The sequence below is a fragment of the Protopterus annectens genome, chromosome 9.part0, assembly GCF_019279795.1.
Source record: "Protopterus annectens isolate FY-2018-M chromosome 9.part0, PAN1.0, whole genome shotgun sequence".
In the NCBI taxonomy this organism is placed as follows: Eukaryota; Metazoa; Chordata; order Ceratodontiformes; family Protopteridae; genus Protopterus; species Protopterus annectens.
Window position 1 is genome coordinate 84,386,083 of NC_056743.1, and position 17,594 is coordinate 84,403,676.

Sequence of the window (17,594 nt, forward strand, 5' to 3'; positions counted from 1 at the left end):
TATGATCAAATGAGACAGAGAATTGTTCATAGAAATATCCAGGCCTCTTAAGACCATGTCTGCCTGAAGAGGAGTGCCATTTGTAATTCATGTACTTGGGGAGACCATTATTGGTACAGTAAAGATATGCATATTCCAGCCTTTGCTGGAACTATCTAGTACAAGCAGATGAGTGAATGAGTGCTAAGCTGGCAGTTATTAGCATTTTTATCTGTCCTGTACTTCTGGGATATTGGCTTGGATATCTGCAAAATACATAATCAGAGAGGGAGAACACTGATACCTGCAGTGCACCACTAGCTGCAATTTTATATTCAGAGATGGCACTAGCAACTTCATAACTTGGGATCAGCTGGATTGTTAATTTGCACTCCAGTGGACAGCTTACGTTTGTCTAATTTTGCAATAATACTAGCATGGGGGATCGTGTCAAAACACACAGATGGTTGCACAACCTGAGATCCAAACCAGAGAATGTGCACACGTCCAGAACAAGAAGGTAAACAACAGATAGCTCAGTACATTCAGGTAGAAACAATTTTGATGGATAGTGTCAAAAGCCTTGACGAAGTTGGGATAAACAGAGTGCACAAAGTGGCCAATGTCCAAAACTTCGGTAACCTTTTCAAAGCTTACTAGGTTCAGGTAACATGGCAAGCCATTTACAAAACAAAACTGACTGAGACCTAGATAATTTATATTGTTTATATCTATGATGAATTCTACATAAATAAGTTCTTCCATAATAAGTTCCATGACTTTGCATACAAGGCAGGTAATGCTGATCTGGTCTATTATTTGAGTTTGTAAAGGGAAACTTTTGTGTAGGAGATTTGCAATGGCTGTTTTTCAGGCACCAAGCAAGACCATGTGGATAGATTAAAGTTAACCAATGGGCTGGGATAATGCACGTTTGGCAGTAATGAGAATGCAACCTGGTTACGCTCTCTGGTTCCATCAAGGTGTTATTTTTAGCCTTTGACTAGGATTCTTAGACGTTTGTGTTTGCAGAAATCAGTATAGAAGTGGTCTTGTTATAGCTCATATGTGCATGAATGTGTGCGTGTGGGGAGAGGGGGGTTGAATTGTATTTAAGACTAACACACCGTCATAATTCCTTTCACTTTCCATCACAGTCAGACATCACTATTGCACATGATAAGTTGTTTTCTTTAGTGAACAAGTACTGGCAGAGTGCGAGTGAAGACAACTGATCAATGGCACAGTAATGCAATGCATAAATCTCAACCTCTTACCCCTAGAATTATGAACAAATCCAGAAATAATTAGGGATAAATGCTTCCATTTGGGTTCACATTTTAAAAATAGCACTATTATCTTGAAAAGTTCACAGAATAATAAAATATGAATTAATATGTATTTTCTGAATTAAACAAGTCTATAACTCAAATGATTTGTATTGTTTATCAAGTGTAAACCAACATTTTTCTCCCCAAATCACCAGCTTTCAGTTGTATTTAAAGGCCAGAGCAAACTTTTGAGCCAAACTCAGGCATGTTGCTGCAAATCAGAGATATCTCACAGTGCTTGTCTTTCTAGTTGAGTTCTTGGCTGTGGCTTCTTTGTCAAGTCTGCATGTCATCATTGTTTATCTATGTGCTCTTATTTTCTTCAACACTCCAAACACATGCCTTTTTCCAATTTTTCCTGTATTCAAAAACATAGAGGAAAAAAATAACACCAAATTATTATCAGTAAACACAGGCAATATATAGCTTTTCCAGCTAGTTTAAAAATTAACAGGTCATTAGCTTTCTAAATAAGGTATAAAATGCATTACAGAAACTCTATGCCATCCCTACTTCTGGGGCCTTGCAGCCACAACACCCCAATAGCACAAGTGTATTTTGATACAGGCTTAGTAGTGACTGTTGCCCTGACCACCACGTAGTCTAAAATTAGCCCTACTCATAGGTGTGTATAGAAGGAGATTATTTCTTGTTAGGGAGGCCATGGACAGATTGGTCATTACTTGTTTAATTTCCATCATAATTTATCCTTAGAGATGTGCAGAGATGGTCATTATTGTTTGTGCGAAGGGCTGGGAACACAGGTCATTTTCACAATCATACCTTAGTGGTATGCACAGAAAGTCATTTCAGCACACTTAGTAAAAAAAAAAAAAAAAAAAAAAAAAAACTCAATGGAGACAACACAAGGTTTAATAAATCCCAAATTATCTTTCAGGCAAACAGTACAGGATTTCATCCCGCCAAAATAATACGGAACTTCATCAGATAACATAAAAATGAGACACACCTTTAAATATAATAAAATCCAGTCAGATGTTGAAATTCATTACACACCCTTCATTTACAATCAATCAAAAAGCCATTTTAAAACACACCCCCAAGTACACTTCCTCTCCCATGAAAAGCAACTTGTTCCCTTTTAAAAAACAAAATTACAATATCAAATATTGAGCATTCCACTTCTATAATGTAAAAAAACAACAAAAGTTTCAAAATACTCGTCTTAGGCAAGCTTTCATTTTAAGCAGATACAAAGGTGATTCTGCTTCATTTAACCCCGGCCAGTTCTGGGCTCCTAGTCGCAACTGCCAGAAAAGCTCAGCTTTTTCAAGCAGCAATGGCCATGCTCCCCCTCTACCTGAAACTTGTAATGTTTCCAAAACAATAAATTTAAATCTATGCTCTTTATAGGAGTTAATGTGTCTAGCCAAAGCATTCGTAAGCTTCCCATTATGAATATCAGAGAGATGTTCTCCGATTTTACACTTCAATTTGCAGTGGGAAAAATATGGTGATGAGAATAAAAACTGAGATTCCCACATCAACATAACAATGCTGGCACATAAGCCCCCGCAGCAGGACCCCATGGCTATACCCCCTTTCTGGAGATAAAGCTGTTTTTCAAACCAGATAAAATTAGATTTTAGAACTAGGTCCAGCAGTGAGTCATAACTATTAATAATATCCTGCTCAATACCTTTGTTGGCCAAATATTCGTAAAACCACTCTTCACCAATAGCATGTGGAATTATCGTGTATAAATCTTTTATATCAATAGTGATAAACACACACTTTTTATTAAACACCACATTATTCAGTCTTTTCAAAAAGTCCCATGAATCTATACAAATGTGGGGTTCATCAAACAAGTTTCTTTAGTTCAATATCTAAAAATTTCACCAAAGGATGTGTAATCGAGCCTCTTGTGTCCACTATGGGATGCACTGGGGGCTGATTAACATCCTTGTGGATTTGGGGGAGCCCAAAAATGGTGGGAGTGATGGGGTATTCAATTGTAAAAAAGTTGTACTAATGTATATCAATAGAACCTTCAATGAATAAATCATGTAGAAAACTCCTAATCCTCCCATACACAGTATTCATTTCACTGACTGAGCTTTTTTGGTATGTGGCTGAGTGCAAAAGACATCTCATTTTATTATTATAATCGCACTCGCCCATAGCAACCAAATCACCATCCTTATCAGGTTTAATAAATCTAACACCTGAAATTCCTTTCATGTATTCAATTATGTATCTTTCATCATTGGTTAAGTTGTTAACACAAGACCTTCCATGACTACAACTGTGTAGCACTCTAATATCAAGTTTGTATATATTCTGAAATAAGGCAAGGGAATTATGTAAAGGTGGGTTATAGGTACTTGCTACTCTTAAGGGATTTTCTACATACACATTATTTAAAATTGAAGGTGCAGATTCAATTTATGTATATACAATTTCAAATCATTTAAGGTTTCAACCAAATTCATCTGTCTTGCAGGGACAAAGGTAAGCCCCTTGGAAAACAGATCACGTAATTCTGTAGAAATATCTAAAGAAGAAAAATTATACACTTTAAAATCACCTGTAGAATTAGAAACCATGTTTAAAAGTAGCAACTGAAAAATGGAACACAGTGCTATATCAGCATCCGTACTTATTGGAACTGTTGCCTCCCCCTCCATGGGTTCCGTCTGTTCCCCCGAAAGTTCTTGAAATGCCCTCTGCTGGACTGTGGGGTTACAAAATGATGAGATGTCCTCCTATTCTGGTTGTAATTGCAATACCCCAGATGCTCTGAGCGTCTGGGAACTGTCCCATTCGCTTGACCTAAAAAATCATCATTCTCAGTTTCAAATTGATCACAAGTATTGTCATTAACACTTTCATTTGACGTCTTATCTGCAATTGCTCGATGGCTCCATATCTGGGAATTAGGGGGTGGCGGGTAGGCATTACTGGTTCTATAGTCATCCATGTCTCTGCTCATTTGTTTTAACTTTCTAGATTTTATAACATCCATTTGCTCTTCAGTGGAGTGCAGGATACAAGTATATTCAAACTTATTGTCACTAAAAGCAGAATCCTGAGTAATGTTTTTATCCAATTCAACAACGTCTTTGGTGAGAGATTCAATTGACTGGTTATTGTACTTGATAACAAGTTCTATATATTCAGTGATGTGCTTGTCGAACATTTGTAACGGCTCCATGTGGAAGCTAGAGTGGGGAAGCATCATAAGTGCAAACGTTAGGTACAATACATCTATTAATACACTCCTTAAAACAGTCTGTATACATTTGTAGCTTCTTAATTTTTAGCAAGCAACGGTCAAATTCATTTAACTTGTCACACAAGCTATTGCTGTCTCTTGGAATACAGTTGTTAAAAACATTATGGGATTTTAACAAATCGTTTAGGCAGGGAGTGTCAGAAACATTAGGCCCACCTAATGGATTACGGATGAAACATGTCTCTCACCTGTAACAGAGTTCTTTTCAGTAGATAAAATATGGGAGAAACTGCCAGCGAAGCTCGAGTCAATCGTATTCCTTGGCTCCTGTGTGGATGTGCTTGGAGTAGGGTGAATAGAAACTTGGGAAAGCTGCGAAGCCTGAGATAAGAATGGCAATTGTTCAGTCCTCTCCATTCTTTTATTCAACTGTTGAATTAACACAGTCAGTTCACCAATAGATTGTTCCAGGGAAGTAGCGTCAACCGATGTCTCTTTCAAATTGTTTTTTTTTGTTTTACTGAGTCTGTAGTGTTTTATGGTGGCTCGTTTCAGCACACTTATCAAGATGTCAGTAGGAGAAGATGATTCTGATCTTTAGGGATGTTTTATTCTTTTCAGTCATTTTTGTAAAAGCTGGCAGGACATCCATCTGTGTACAGCTGTAAGGACACATTGCTCATGGAAAAGTACCATTCATTATTTTTTTTTTTATTTTTTTTTTACTCTAAAATTAATACAGTGATAGCGTTTGTGCTGTTGCTTTTTCAAGTAAGCATGAGAAATGAATTGCTTTGTCAAACAATCTCACTGCTTTCCCAAGAAGCTAATGGGAGTACAATCATCAAGGCCATTTTGTCACTTCAGGATGACAGAACACCAGATGTATTTAAATTGTTCATTCTTTATTTTCAGGTTTTTCTATAAATACTGGTAGGACATTAGATATAGTTAACCTGTTTCTTAAATAATTAAATTATTAAAATAATAGGAGTTTCCCTGTTAGCATTGCAGGAAGGCATTCAAAGACTGGGTGCTTGTGCAGTCAATCTGACTGCTTCTCTTAGTTGCTAATAGCAGCAGACTCTTCAAGGACCATTTTTAACTTTCAGATATTTGTCAGTACTTTTGCAGGACACCAGATGTACCTAATCTGCTAATATTTTCTAAACTATAACATTATTAGAGTGACGGGGTCACTCTTTTAGTATTTTAGGTAATCACTTGAGTTCAGTTGTTTGATCAACCAGCATCAAAGTTTTCACGAGATGTTCAAGAAAACAGGATTATCAAGGATTTTTTTTTCTAATTCAGATGTTTCTCTAAATGCTGGCAGGACACCAGACATAGCGAATCCAATCATTCTTTATTTTTTTAAACTGAATTTATTAGAATGATAAGGGTTTTCCTGTTCATTCCTATCAACTTCTTTCCTCATGAATTCTGCACAAAGCCCATAGGTGCTGGAAGCTGTTGAAGACTGTGGGGGCGGAGGGTGTAAGGGGCACTTATTGATCTAAAAAGGGCAATTTTTTATAACTGTTTACTACCACAACGTAGGTTCACTTGGAGGACATTTTAAGCTTAGCCAATTCCCTTTTGGTGCTTGAATTAACATTTTCTGATTGGTGATTAATAGATCCACCCATGAGACCAATTGTGGCCGGACAAGGATGGGCTACTGAACCATTATCAATATATCTAGACAGCATTCTTAGACCATTAGTAGATAAGAACGTATTGATACTTAAAGACAGCAAACAGTTCTTGTTGGATTTATATGCATGTACCAAGGACCTGAAAAATGATGAACAATTTATCTTGGTAACGCTTGATGTAGTCAGCTTATTTACAGTAATACCTAATGATCTAGGTCTATCCTATATTTGTGATTATTTAAAAACGAATACACATTTCTCCAATAGTAAAGTGGAATTATTGACTTTGTTTCTGGAACTGGTCCTCACAAATAACATTTTTGTGTTTAATGATACTCTGTATCATCAAAGGGATGGCGTAGCTATGGGCACTTCCTGTGCCAATAGCTACGCCAACCTTGTTATGTCAGCATGGGAAGACAAGTTCATGTGCAATAATGAATTGTACCAGAGATATGTGAGAATATATCGACGTTTTGTCGATGATCTTTTCTCTCTTTGGATGGGGGATGAAGAAACTTTGGATAGGTTTATACTTATGTTAAATTCTTCCACTGACTTTATTAAGTTTACTGCAAATACATCCAGGTCTAACATCTCTTTTTTAGACGTTGAAATTTTTAGAATGGACAATGGGCTCCTCAATACAACAATACATAGAAAGGCTTGTCATAGGAATAGCCTGCTACAAAGACAAAGTATGCATCCAGCATATGTTTTCAATAATATCTTAAAAGGCCAGTTCATGAGAGCGTCACGTATGAACCCCAGTGACGAACGACACCAGCTAGAATGTATAGAGTTAATGAATAAGTTTACAGAGAGGGGTTATGGGTCTAAGGATATAAGCAGTATTATGAAAGAGGCTGGTGATATGAGAATGGAAAGAGCCAGACCCTATTTTATGGATCAAAGGGAATATATTCAAATAGATAGGTTGGATGATAACGAGTGAAACCTATTACTTTCTATAGTAGGAATAGCAAGGAGTTTGTCAATATTTTAGACAAACATTGGAGCATTCTAACGACAGACCAGCAGATACAGAATTTAGTAGGTCCAAAACCCAGGGTAGTTTACAAGAATCACCCAAACTTGAAAAGACTGCTATGTAAGCCTAGGGTGAACTTAGGTTTTGATCAGAGGAATACATTACACATTAATACAAAAATTTGTGGGAAATGCAATCAGTGTAGGTATATCAGTGATTCCACTGAGTTTGTACATCCCATCACAAAACGGCAGTACTTGTTCTATACTAACACCAATTGTGAATCTAGAAACATAGTCTATCTTGCTGTATGTAAGGCATGTTCTAGCTACTATGTAGGGAAGACCAATAGGATGTTAAAAGAACGCATCAGAGAGCATATGTATCAGATTAGAATAGGTTCAGATACTAACGCACTATCTAGACATATTAAGCAAGTAGGGAGTAGCCATCAGTTCTGTTTTTGTGTCATACAGGCATTAACTTTAGGTATTAGGGGAGGAGATATCATAAATAGGACCCTTGAATGTGAGTCCAGGTGGATTATTAGGTTTAGGTCAGACACACCACCAGGCCTAAACGATAAGGTGCAAATCAAACACTTCCTTAAGAACAGGAGGAGGTGTAGAGCGAAATGACTATGTCTAGACAATATATGAATCAATATGCACCAGGGGCTTACGTCTAGGACTTATTAGCCATGTGATAAATATAGAATCTCATTCTGTATGGACAGAGCTAGATATTTGAACACTCAGTCGAGTCCCCACACACTTGTGGTGTAATTGCCCTCATTTTTTGGAGCTCCATATAGTTTTTAGTGTATATTTTTCACTTGCGTATGGGGGAACTTTCTAGGAGCCCACCACTCTTAATCCACCCTTTCCATTGTTTTGATGAGACTTTTTGAGGGATGGTGTGATTAGATAGTCTGTGATGTTATGTCAAAGGTGGGGGGTGGAACAGATAGAGTCAGCGGCCTCTGCTCCACCATCGTGCGTTACTATTCATTCGAATCACCCTATTTCCAAATTAGAACTGTAAGTTTTGTTTTGTACATGCTTACAATGGTAATTGCTCAAGGGAATATCCCCCTTTTTTTGATTTACATTTACTAGTCTGATGATTGGTGTTTGATGCCGCCCCTATATATGATGTACCTTTGTTACTCAAGACTTGTGGTGAGGTCACTGGCGGTTATAATGATTTTGTTTTGCTCGCATACCGCCTTTGACTGTAATGTGAACTTACCCTGTTTTAAGATGCTATGGATACGTCCTATGTACAACTGATACTTATCTAGCTGCTGATTGCCACTATAGGTTATAAGAACTGTGTTTTTGGGTTTTGTTACACCGCATGACGGTTAGTGTATACAAATAGTAGTATTATGTATTCTTGAATTAAGAGTATATGTTTTAAATGCATATGGAATTGATATTGATATACATTATTTACTATGGCTTTAATATACGTATAGACGTATCTTTGACACGTCAAACAGACGCAGGATGTGTATCGGATAGTGAAGTTATACACTGCTACCGTCAACTGGTTCTGATTACATTCAGGACGTGTCCGAATTACTATCATAGCATTGGATACGTCTGGGTCATTCGAGTAAGTAATGGTTTTAATAGCGATTGCTATTTTAACAGCTGACTCAACTGTTACGTGAAAGATGAATTTTTACTTATATCTTAGTGCGTTCAGAGGAACGCTGTTTGATTATATATGACACCATTATATGAGTGTGTTTTGCTTTTACACCTATGTGGTTATGCTCTTTATGCAAGTTATACATCAGAGCATAAGAGTTGTGTACGATCTCTATAATTTCATTCTTGAGATTGTCACTACAGCTTTTTACTTTGAACATGATTGCATTTTGACTGGCTCAGATCGTGCACTTGATTTCTATGTGAACATCATGTTTTAATGATATTTAGATTAACGATTCTAAAAGTGACCATTGTATTTTTAAGATGTCTATTTAGTTATATGTCAGGTATTGTAATGATGCATTGTTTTAGATTGTATTAGTCAGAACTTGATGCGGCGTTTATATCCATGAAGTGTCGCTATGAGTTTACATGTTCAGTTCTGTGTATTTCACTTTAAATTTTTAGGCGCAATTCTGTTGATTATGTAACCAATCAGATATTATGATGGTTGTTTTAAAGAGTTTGATTCTATGTAATTTTATTAAGTCTGAAGAAGCCAGTCGGCGAAAGCGCTTACTTTGTCAGCTGAATAAATCTTTTTACTCTACAACGGGTCGTTTGCTTTGGAGCTACATATCCTGTCTTATTTGGTACAGCAAGTGTTTTTTATCACGTTTTATAGTCAGTTGGACTACGTGCATGATCTGGGAGACAATTTTTTATAACTGTTTACTACCACAACGTAGGTTCACTTGGAGGACATTTTAAGCTTAGCCAATTCCCTTTTGGTGCTTGAATTAACATTTTCTGATTGGTGTTACCTATCCTATGGCTGATAATTGCATATTAGCCCTAGTGCGAATAACCGTGATCATACCATAGATAATTTGAGGGGACCCATGTAAGAGATGCAGCATTTAGGAACTGCCTCTATCCATTAGTGGCATGAGGGGCAATCCTGGAGTACATTTTGTATTACCCATCCTTAAATCCAAGTTGCATTTGAATATGGACGGATGAGCTTTGTTTTATTTTTATGGATAGTCTGTTCTGGAACAGTGGTAGCCTCTGTTATATATATCCAGCTCTCCACAACATTCAGTTTAGATAACTGGACTATGTATTTCTGATGCCATTTGACTTGCTGATGTTCAGTAGGTCCATCTGTATTAGGTCGGAGGATGCCTTGTGTGCCAGACATGTCACCTCTAAGCACTCTGTAGGACACTGAGTATAGTAATAAATCTTTGAGGTGGTCCATGCAAGACCTATTGTTTAGGACCTGTATCCTTTTAGTAAGTTATCTCTGAAGGTATTCCAATTGTTTCATGAGGCTGGACATATACATGCCAAAGTGGGCATTATACAAAATGATCGACATAATGAGAGCTTTGTAAAGCGGGACAACATCTAGTCACAATTTGTTTATACGCTATGCAATACAGAAAAGCTTTCTTAGAACTCTGGGCACATGTTGGTCAAAAGTTATGTCACTGTACACACAAGTTCCCAAATGCCAAATAATTGGGTCAGTTCTCAGAGGGCATTGTCATGATTTTGACACCAGTTATTATTTGTGACAAACCTTCCTGTATGATGGTTAAGTCATTTGGGGATTCAATAACTGCTCCTAGCTTGCAGTCATCTCAGACTTAGTGGACCAAAGCCCTTTGGTATTTCCTTTTACTTTTGAGATGTATATGCCAAACAGAAAAAGTCTCAGCACTGAACCCTGGACGACTCTGTTGATGACTGGTCTCTTCCCTGTTTTGATCTCCTGCATCCTGTGAGCAAGCTGGCAATCCAGCTAGTGATGTAAGTGTTTGCTCCTACATGATTCATCTTTTGTACTACACCTGAGTAGGGGATTGTGTCAAAAGGCATGGCCAGGTCAAGGTAATATGGTGTGAACTGTTTTACCTTCATCCATTGCTTTGGTAACAAGAGTAAAGCTTAAAATTTGCCCATGATTTTGAGCCTTTGACACTTTCCTCTGGGCTGTTTTCAAACATTTTTAGGGCCATGCATACATTTATTCATTCTTTGATTCACCTTCCTGATTGTATTAAATGTATTTATTTATTTTATTTTACATTTGTTGACTGGGATAGTCAGAATGGATATATGTCCATTTTCAGCGGAGGCCCGGGGAGAAAAGCTCCATATACCAAAAAAGGGACAGTACATACATCACTGAGTGATGAACTCAGGCAGACATGTTTAGAAAAATATAGACAATGAATTCAGGCAGATATCAATATACACAATGTGCAGGCATTACATTTGATTGGCAAAGATGTATCAGAAAATGTGAATATAGAATACAGTCAAATCTCATAATTAACAATACTTAGGCATTCAAATGCTATGAGACATAGTTACTTGGCTAAACAGCAGGTTGGGTAGCAAGACATGTATTAGTGAAGTTGTTAGTCAGGTTTAGAACAAGAGCACGGCCAATGAGATGAGGTATTTTTAAGTTCTCTTTAAATAGGGGCAGTGAGGTTTCCTTGACAATGGTAGTAGGGAGTAGATTCCAGATTTTACTGGTTGTGTTGGCAAATATAGCATTGCCTGCAGAGTTGTTGGAATTTTGGGTCAGTATCATTAGTTTATCAGCTGAGCGCAATGGCCTGGGGGCACTATGAGGGGTGAGAATATTTTTGAGAGCAGGGGTGTTATCAGGGTGATGGAGTATTTTATGTGCTACTATAGCTGGTTGAACTGTAGAAGGGTAGGGTACTCTAGCCATCCCAGTGCTTTGATGTTCTTGCAATAGTGGGTCCTAAAAGTCATGCCAGTAGCGAATCTGGCTATATGATGGTAACATCCTGATAATTTGTTATGATTGGTTTTGGATAGGTTGGTGAGTACAGGGGAGGCATACATAAGGGTAGAGAGGAGGTGTGATCTTGCAATAGCTACCCTAGCTAGGGGGGTGAGGAAAGGTTTGTCTCTGTACAGGGAGACAAGTTTTTTGTTGATGGACTTAATAGTGTGATTGACATGTTTATCAAATTTAAGGTTGTTGTCTATTATTACTCCTAGAAGCTTTGTATGGTCATCAGGGAAGATAATGGTGTCATTGCTGGATTTGATGTTGAAGGAAGGAGGAGAAATTCTATGGTTAGGAGAGAAAGGTAATAGCTTGGTTTTGGTAGGATTTAGAAGCAGGCAGCGATTAGCTAGCCATGTTTCTGCCGTGCTGAAAGTGGTCTGGATGAGGGTTAGAAGTTGTGTAGGAGAAGAGGCGGAGCATATTAGCATTGAGTCATCTGCATATTGGATGCAGGTGGCTCATGGGATGGTGGTGTGCAGATCATTGAAAAAGATAGAGAAAAGAAGGGGACCTAGTATGGACCCTTGTGGGACACCTAGGGTTAGAGGAAGTTGGGATGACAGCTTGCTCTGCCATAAGACAGCCTGCTGTTTACTGTTTAGGTAGAAGTGAAACCACTGTATTGCGTGTTGGTCTAAACCGATGGTTTGTAGGGTATAGAGCAATAGCTGATGGTTGACCATATTGAAAGTTTTTGAGAGATCTAGGAAGAGTGCTGAAGATAGTTTGTTGTTATGATGAAGACTGATGACAGAGAAAGATAGAAGAGCTGTGGTGGTACTGTGGAATGGCCTAAAGCTGTGCTGAGAATCAGCGAGCTTTCCATTTTGAATAAGAAAGTGCATGATTTGTTTGTGTATGCATCTTTCCATGATTTTAGCTAGTGGTGAAAGAATGGCTATAGGTCTAAAGTTAGATAATTCTGTGGAACTTCCTCCTTTATGGAGAGGTATAAAGTGATGTTTGCCATATTACTGGGATGGATCCTTCTGAGATGGATCTGTTAAACAGAATAGAAATGGGAAGTGCTGTGGCATCAGCTGCTTTTTGAAGATATTCAGCTGAGAGGTGGTCGGCAGCTAGTGTAGTAGGTTTTAGCTTTTTGAGTAAGGTCCGGATCAGGTTGGTAGGTACGGTTTGAAATGTAAAAGTGGGTTGGGTGCTGGATGGTTCAGGGCTAGATGTGCCAGAGGTGGTGTTTGTGTCCGATGGAGTGAGATGGGTAGCTAGAGACTGGATAGTTTCAATAAAGAAGGAGTTGAAGCTGTTTGCAATTTCTACAGGGGATTTATCAAGGGCAGCTGATGGGGTAGGAGTGGCGGAACAGCCTGGGTGAAGAAGATTGTTAATACCAGCCCAGAACTTTTGAGGTTTTAGCTGATATTTTTGTTGTAGGAGGATGTAGTGATTTTTTTTGTCTAGAATGACAGATTTTTTGATCTGGTTCCTTAGCTGCCGGTATCTTACTTGGTCCATAGGGGCTTTGGTAACATGCCACCTGGCCCAGGCATTGTTTCATAGTTTAATTTTGTTTTTTGTTTCTTTAGATAGCTACGGTGCAACTGTGACTTTTACACGGATGGTACGGGTAGGAGCATGGCAGTTAAGGATAGCCAGAAATCTGGTATTGAAGTACTTAACTGCTTCTTGTAATGGGAGTCATTTCAAGACATTCCAATTACATGCTTTGAGTTCATTTTGGAAGTTCTCAAGGTTAAAGTTCCTGACGTTTCTTATAGTTTTGTAGGTGGGCTGGTTGGGAATGTCGGCTTTGAGCCTAATAATATAGGTAAGGCAGTGATCACTTAGATCATCGGGTAATGTACCTGACTTGTACTTTTGGGGGTGGCTGTTAATAAGTATCCAATCAAGGATACTATCTTTGACTCTATTTTTGCTAAATCTGGTGGGGATGTCAATGATCTGAGTAAACCCGTGGAGGTTTAAATGGGTGGAGGGAGTTTCAGATGTTAAAGTCCACCAAGACAATGGTTTCCTGGGATAGTTAGAAGCTAGCCAATGTAAGATATTTTCTAAAGTATTATCATTCTTGCTGGGTGGAATATAAATGCAGGCAATGTATCTGCATTTATTTTTGTTTATTATTAGTTTGGTGATGAGAATTTCTGCATTGCCAAACTCGGGTGGCTGTTGGGTGTCAATTGTTATTGTTAGGGTAGACTTGTATAGTACAGCTACCCTACCACCTTTCCTGGAGATCCGGTCCAGTCTAAGGATGTTGTACTGTGGGGGGGTATTTATCTTTGGTTATTGATTTTAGCCAGGTTTCTGTGAGGCAGAGGATATCAGGGGAGTGAACAGCTAAGAGTCCATGTAGGCTATGGATGTTGTTGTTTTAGGCTTCTGATGTTGAGATGACAGACGAGAAATGAGTTTGGAAGTCTATCAATCTGGGTAGTACACGCTGGGTTGTTAGATGGTATGCTTGGATCTACTGTTGTGGATGAGCCAGGATTGGGATGGATGTCTCCATCCTTCATAAGATTAATTTTTAAGTTGCTTATGAGTCTTAAAAATTTGTTTATGATTTTTTCATAGCTTTTGTTTTTTAAGGTAACGTAGTGGTATTTAGTCAGGTGATGGTAATTGGGGGTCGAGGAATTAGGAGAGGGGGTGGTTATGTGGTGGATAAACATATTAAATGCAGGGTTAGTGTCTGAGAGTTTGGGTATTGGATTTCATGATGCTGTACATATTCATAGCAGCTTAGGTGATAAGGAATGGATAGGAGGGGTATTATGGGATAGCCGCATTAGTGTTTTAGCTGTAGTCATAGTAAATTACTAGAGTAGGGTCTGTATTGAGTGTATGTGGTGGATAAAAGATTAGAGAGAATAGAATAGTTATGGGTGGGTTAATATGGATAGTGGGGTGGACAGAGGGTGTGTTATTGTGCTAGGAGTTTGCTGGGTTCACAAATGTTAAATACAAAAAATTCAAGGAGCTGAGAGCTTCAGGGGAAGAATTATATTCTTGTAGGGAATGGATGGCAAACTGATGACAGGTTCATGGTTGCTAGGTAACTCCTCCAAAGGAGGGCATTCACAGGACTGCAGCATCCACTCTTAAGTACAACACAGTTCAGTACCAGAAATCCATGTACATACTCTAGGAGTAGAACCTATAGCCTTCTGCATCAAAAGTAAGGCTACTACCTGTTGTGCTACTAACAGTGCAAACCAACTTGGAATAAGCAGCACTAGACTTCTCTTCCGCTGAAGCTCTCAGCTCCTTGAAATTTATTTAAATTTAACATTTGTTTACCAGGAAAGTCTGACATGGAACAAAGCCAATTTTGAGCAGAGGCTCAGGGAGAAACGCTCCAGATGCATGTCTTTGTAACATGGGCGGAAACCAGAGCAACCAGAGGAAACCCACACAAACATAGGGAAGACATATAGACTCTGTACAGAAGGCACCACAGCCAAGAACCTCTTGCTGTGAGGCAACCACACTACCACTGCAGCATCCACTTGACCCAACTAAATCTCTCAATTTCACAGCAGAAGAAATCTGGAAAAAGGAAACATTTATTTGGGGGGAGCCAAAGACCCAAAACCAGGGACACATTTTAAATATTGCTTGTATAATCTTAGAAAGTTGCTGAAATAGTGTTCTGTGTTACCATGTGTTTCCAAAAAGATAGGAAGAATGAAACTTAAAGGGCTATCATTATTTAGTGAATTCCGTTACCAGTGATTTGCCACAAAACCACAAATTTTAAGAGGAACAGACCAATGTTTTGCCTTTTCCCCCAAACATAATTGAATCCAAATGTTAGCTAATTTATCCATTATTTAAATGAAATGTTACCTGACAGGTAACCAAATATTTGCAATAGTGGAGGAACCTTTTAAATAACTGAACAGTTCCCTGCTTCACCAGTCAGTGTGCTCACACACGTGGCCCAGAAAAGAAAATGAACAGTACTTTAAAATAAAATATTTAACAGCAGGACAGATGCAGCATTCTCAATGCTGTGCGCATACAGGAAACATTTAAACAGATGAGCAGTTCCCTGCTTAGCCAATCAGCATAAACATACACCTGCCTCAAAAAAGAAAATAAACAGTACTTTATAAAATAAAATATTTAATAGTAGGACAGATGCAGCATGCTCAAAGCTGTATTCACCCAGTAAGCTTTTAAATACCTGAGCAGTTCCTTGTTTTGTATATATATATATATATATATATATATATATATATATATATATATATATATATATATATATATACACACACACACACACACACACACACACACACACACGATATTGTAGTGTACTGGCTCACCAGATGCGTAGTTGCAAGCACTGCCCAAACCCCACTCCAGCCGGTTGATGTCAATCAATTCTAATGAATATTCATTACGACGTGGTTCTCACCCGCATGACTATTCATTCCTCAGCCATCGATATGCACATGACTTGGGTACATATGAACATCTGACTTAGATACCGTTACATTAAGTATGCCGATAAGAAGACATAGACCCACGTTCCCCATTTTAGCAAGAACATTTATAGCCTGCCTAACATGCACTGCCCAGGAGGTTTTTCAAAGAAGTCATCATTAAGAAACTAATCACCCTGTATTCCCAACCAGAGGATTTGTTTTACTGCATACTTGTTTCAGGCCACCACACACTGTCAAACTCGTAGTCACAGCCCCAGCATGCAAAGATGACTGAGCCCACAGCTCAGTGCTATGCCTATCAACATGCATTACAACATCGCCCGATATGGTGTGGTCTTTGTTGATGCCTATAACAAAGCTTGAACAGTGGAAAAAAATATCGACTCTCCTTAAAACATTGTTTTAAAGTGAATGTGTGTGTGTATAAACGGCTGGAATTTAGGTTGTTTGTGGCCAAGGCTGGTGATGAGTGAATACAAACTCAGGCATAGGGATGTATCGGTATGCACAGACCGGAAGTTCACTTTCCCATATTCTGCTAGTATCATGGAAATACTACATTAAGTTACTACAAATGTTGCAGCATCTCTTTCTAAAAACTATGCAGATGTGGGCGTATTCACAAATTACTGACATCAGTAAGTAAAAATGCGTGAGATTGCTGTTAATTTACATATGCACAGATATGCTGAAAGTATGAATACTATCCTACTAGGGCTTACTATTTTATCGTTCCTCATTTGGACTGTTTTAGCTTTATTCCACTTAATTCTCCATAAAACTAGTGCCTTTGGAGAAAAGGTGAATTACGCTTGGTAAATAAAGAAGGGTAGAAGAGGAAGTGGATTACACCTAATAAAGACAAGCGTTAAAATTTTAGGTTTCTTCTATTTCATAAGGCACACCCTAATTAACATTCTGATTAACATTCACAAATATTCTGGTTTGCTCATCAATCACCCTGGCGACAAACTCAAAATGGAGCACACCAGCTACTTTACTTTAAAACGGAACACACCAGCTACTGATAACTTAAACAGAGCACCAGACAGAGCCTTAAGCTTCTTCAAATAAATGAAGTAAATGGAGCCTTAAACTTACCTGTGGGTGTTGCCTTAAGTAAATGGAGTAGCCTTCCTGTGGGTGTTTGAGTCTGGCAGGCAGCAATGATGTGATCGGGCCCACTTTTGTGTTTTAAATCCAACGCACGTGCGTCCTCCGTTACAGGCCTTTGCAGCTGTAAAAGTGTGGGGGGGTGCTCCCTTGTCCTATGGCCCAAAAGCAAACATCAAGAAATGCTCTACAGAGCACACCAACCAGTGGTAAGACACTAAGATTTGCCTCTCCTGTAAGCACACAGTTGGAATGGGTTCAGTTTTTCTCTTCTGAACCTAGAGAAGACTAATAAACTATAGGACAAACAAGGTCAGTAGATCAGCGTAAAAAAAAAAGTAAACAGTATGTTGATATCAATTTAACTCAGAATTAAGCAAA

At 38.4% G+C, this 17,594-nt stretch overlaps 1 long non-coding RNA gene across 1 annotated transcript; it reads right to left on the bottom strand.

The window, feature by feature from the left end:
* Positions 1 to 1,406: 1,406 nt before the first annotated feature.
* On the bottom strand, positions 1,407 to 17,347 carry LOC122811048. The gene is made up of 2 exons (XR_006366196.1): positions 17,202 to 17,347; positions 1,407 to 1,668 (listed from the first exon to the last, which is right to left on the bottom strand). It is a non-coding gene; the product is annotated as an uncharacterized LOC122811048 (long non-coding RNA).
* Positions 17,348 to 17,594: the final 247 nt, after the last annotated feature.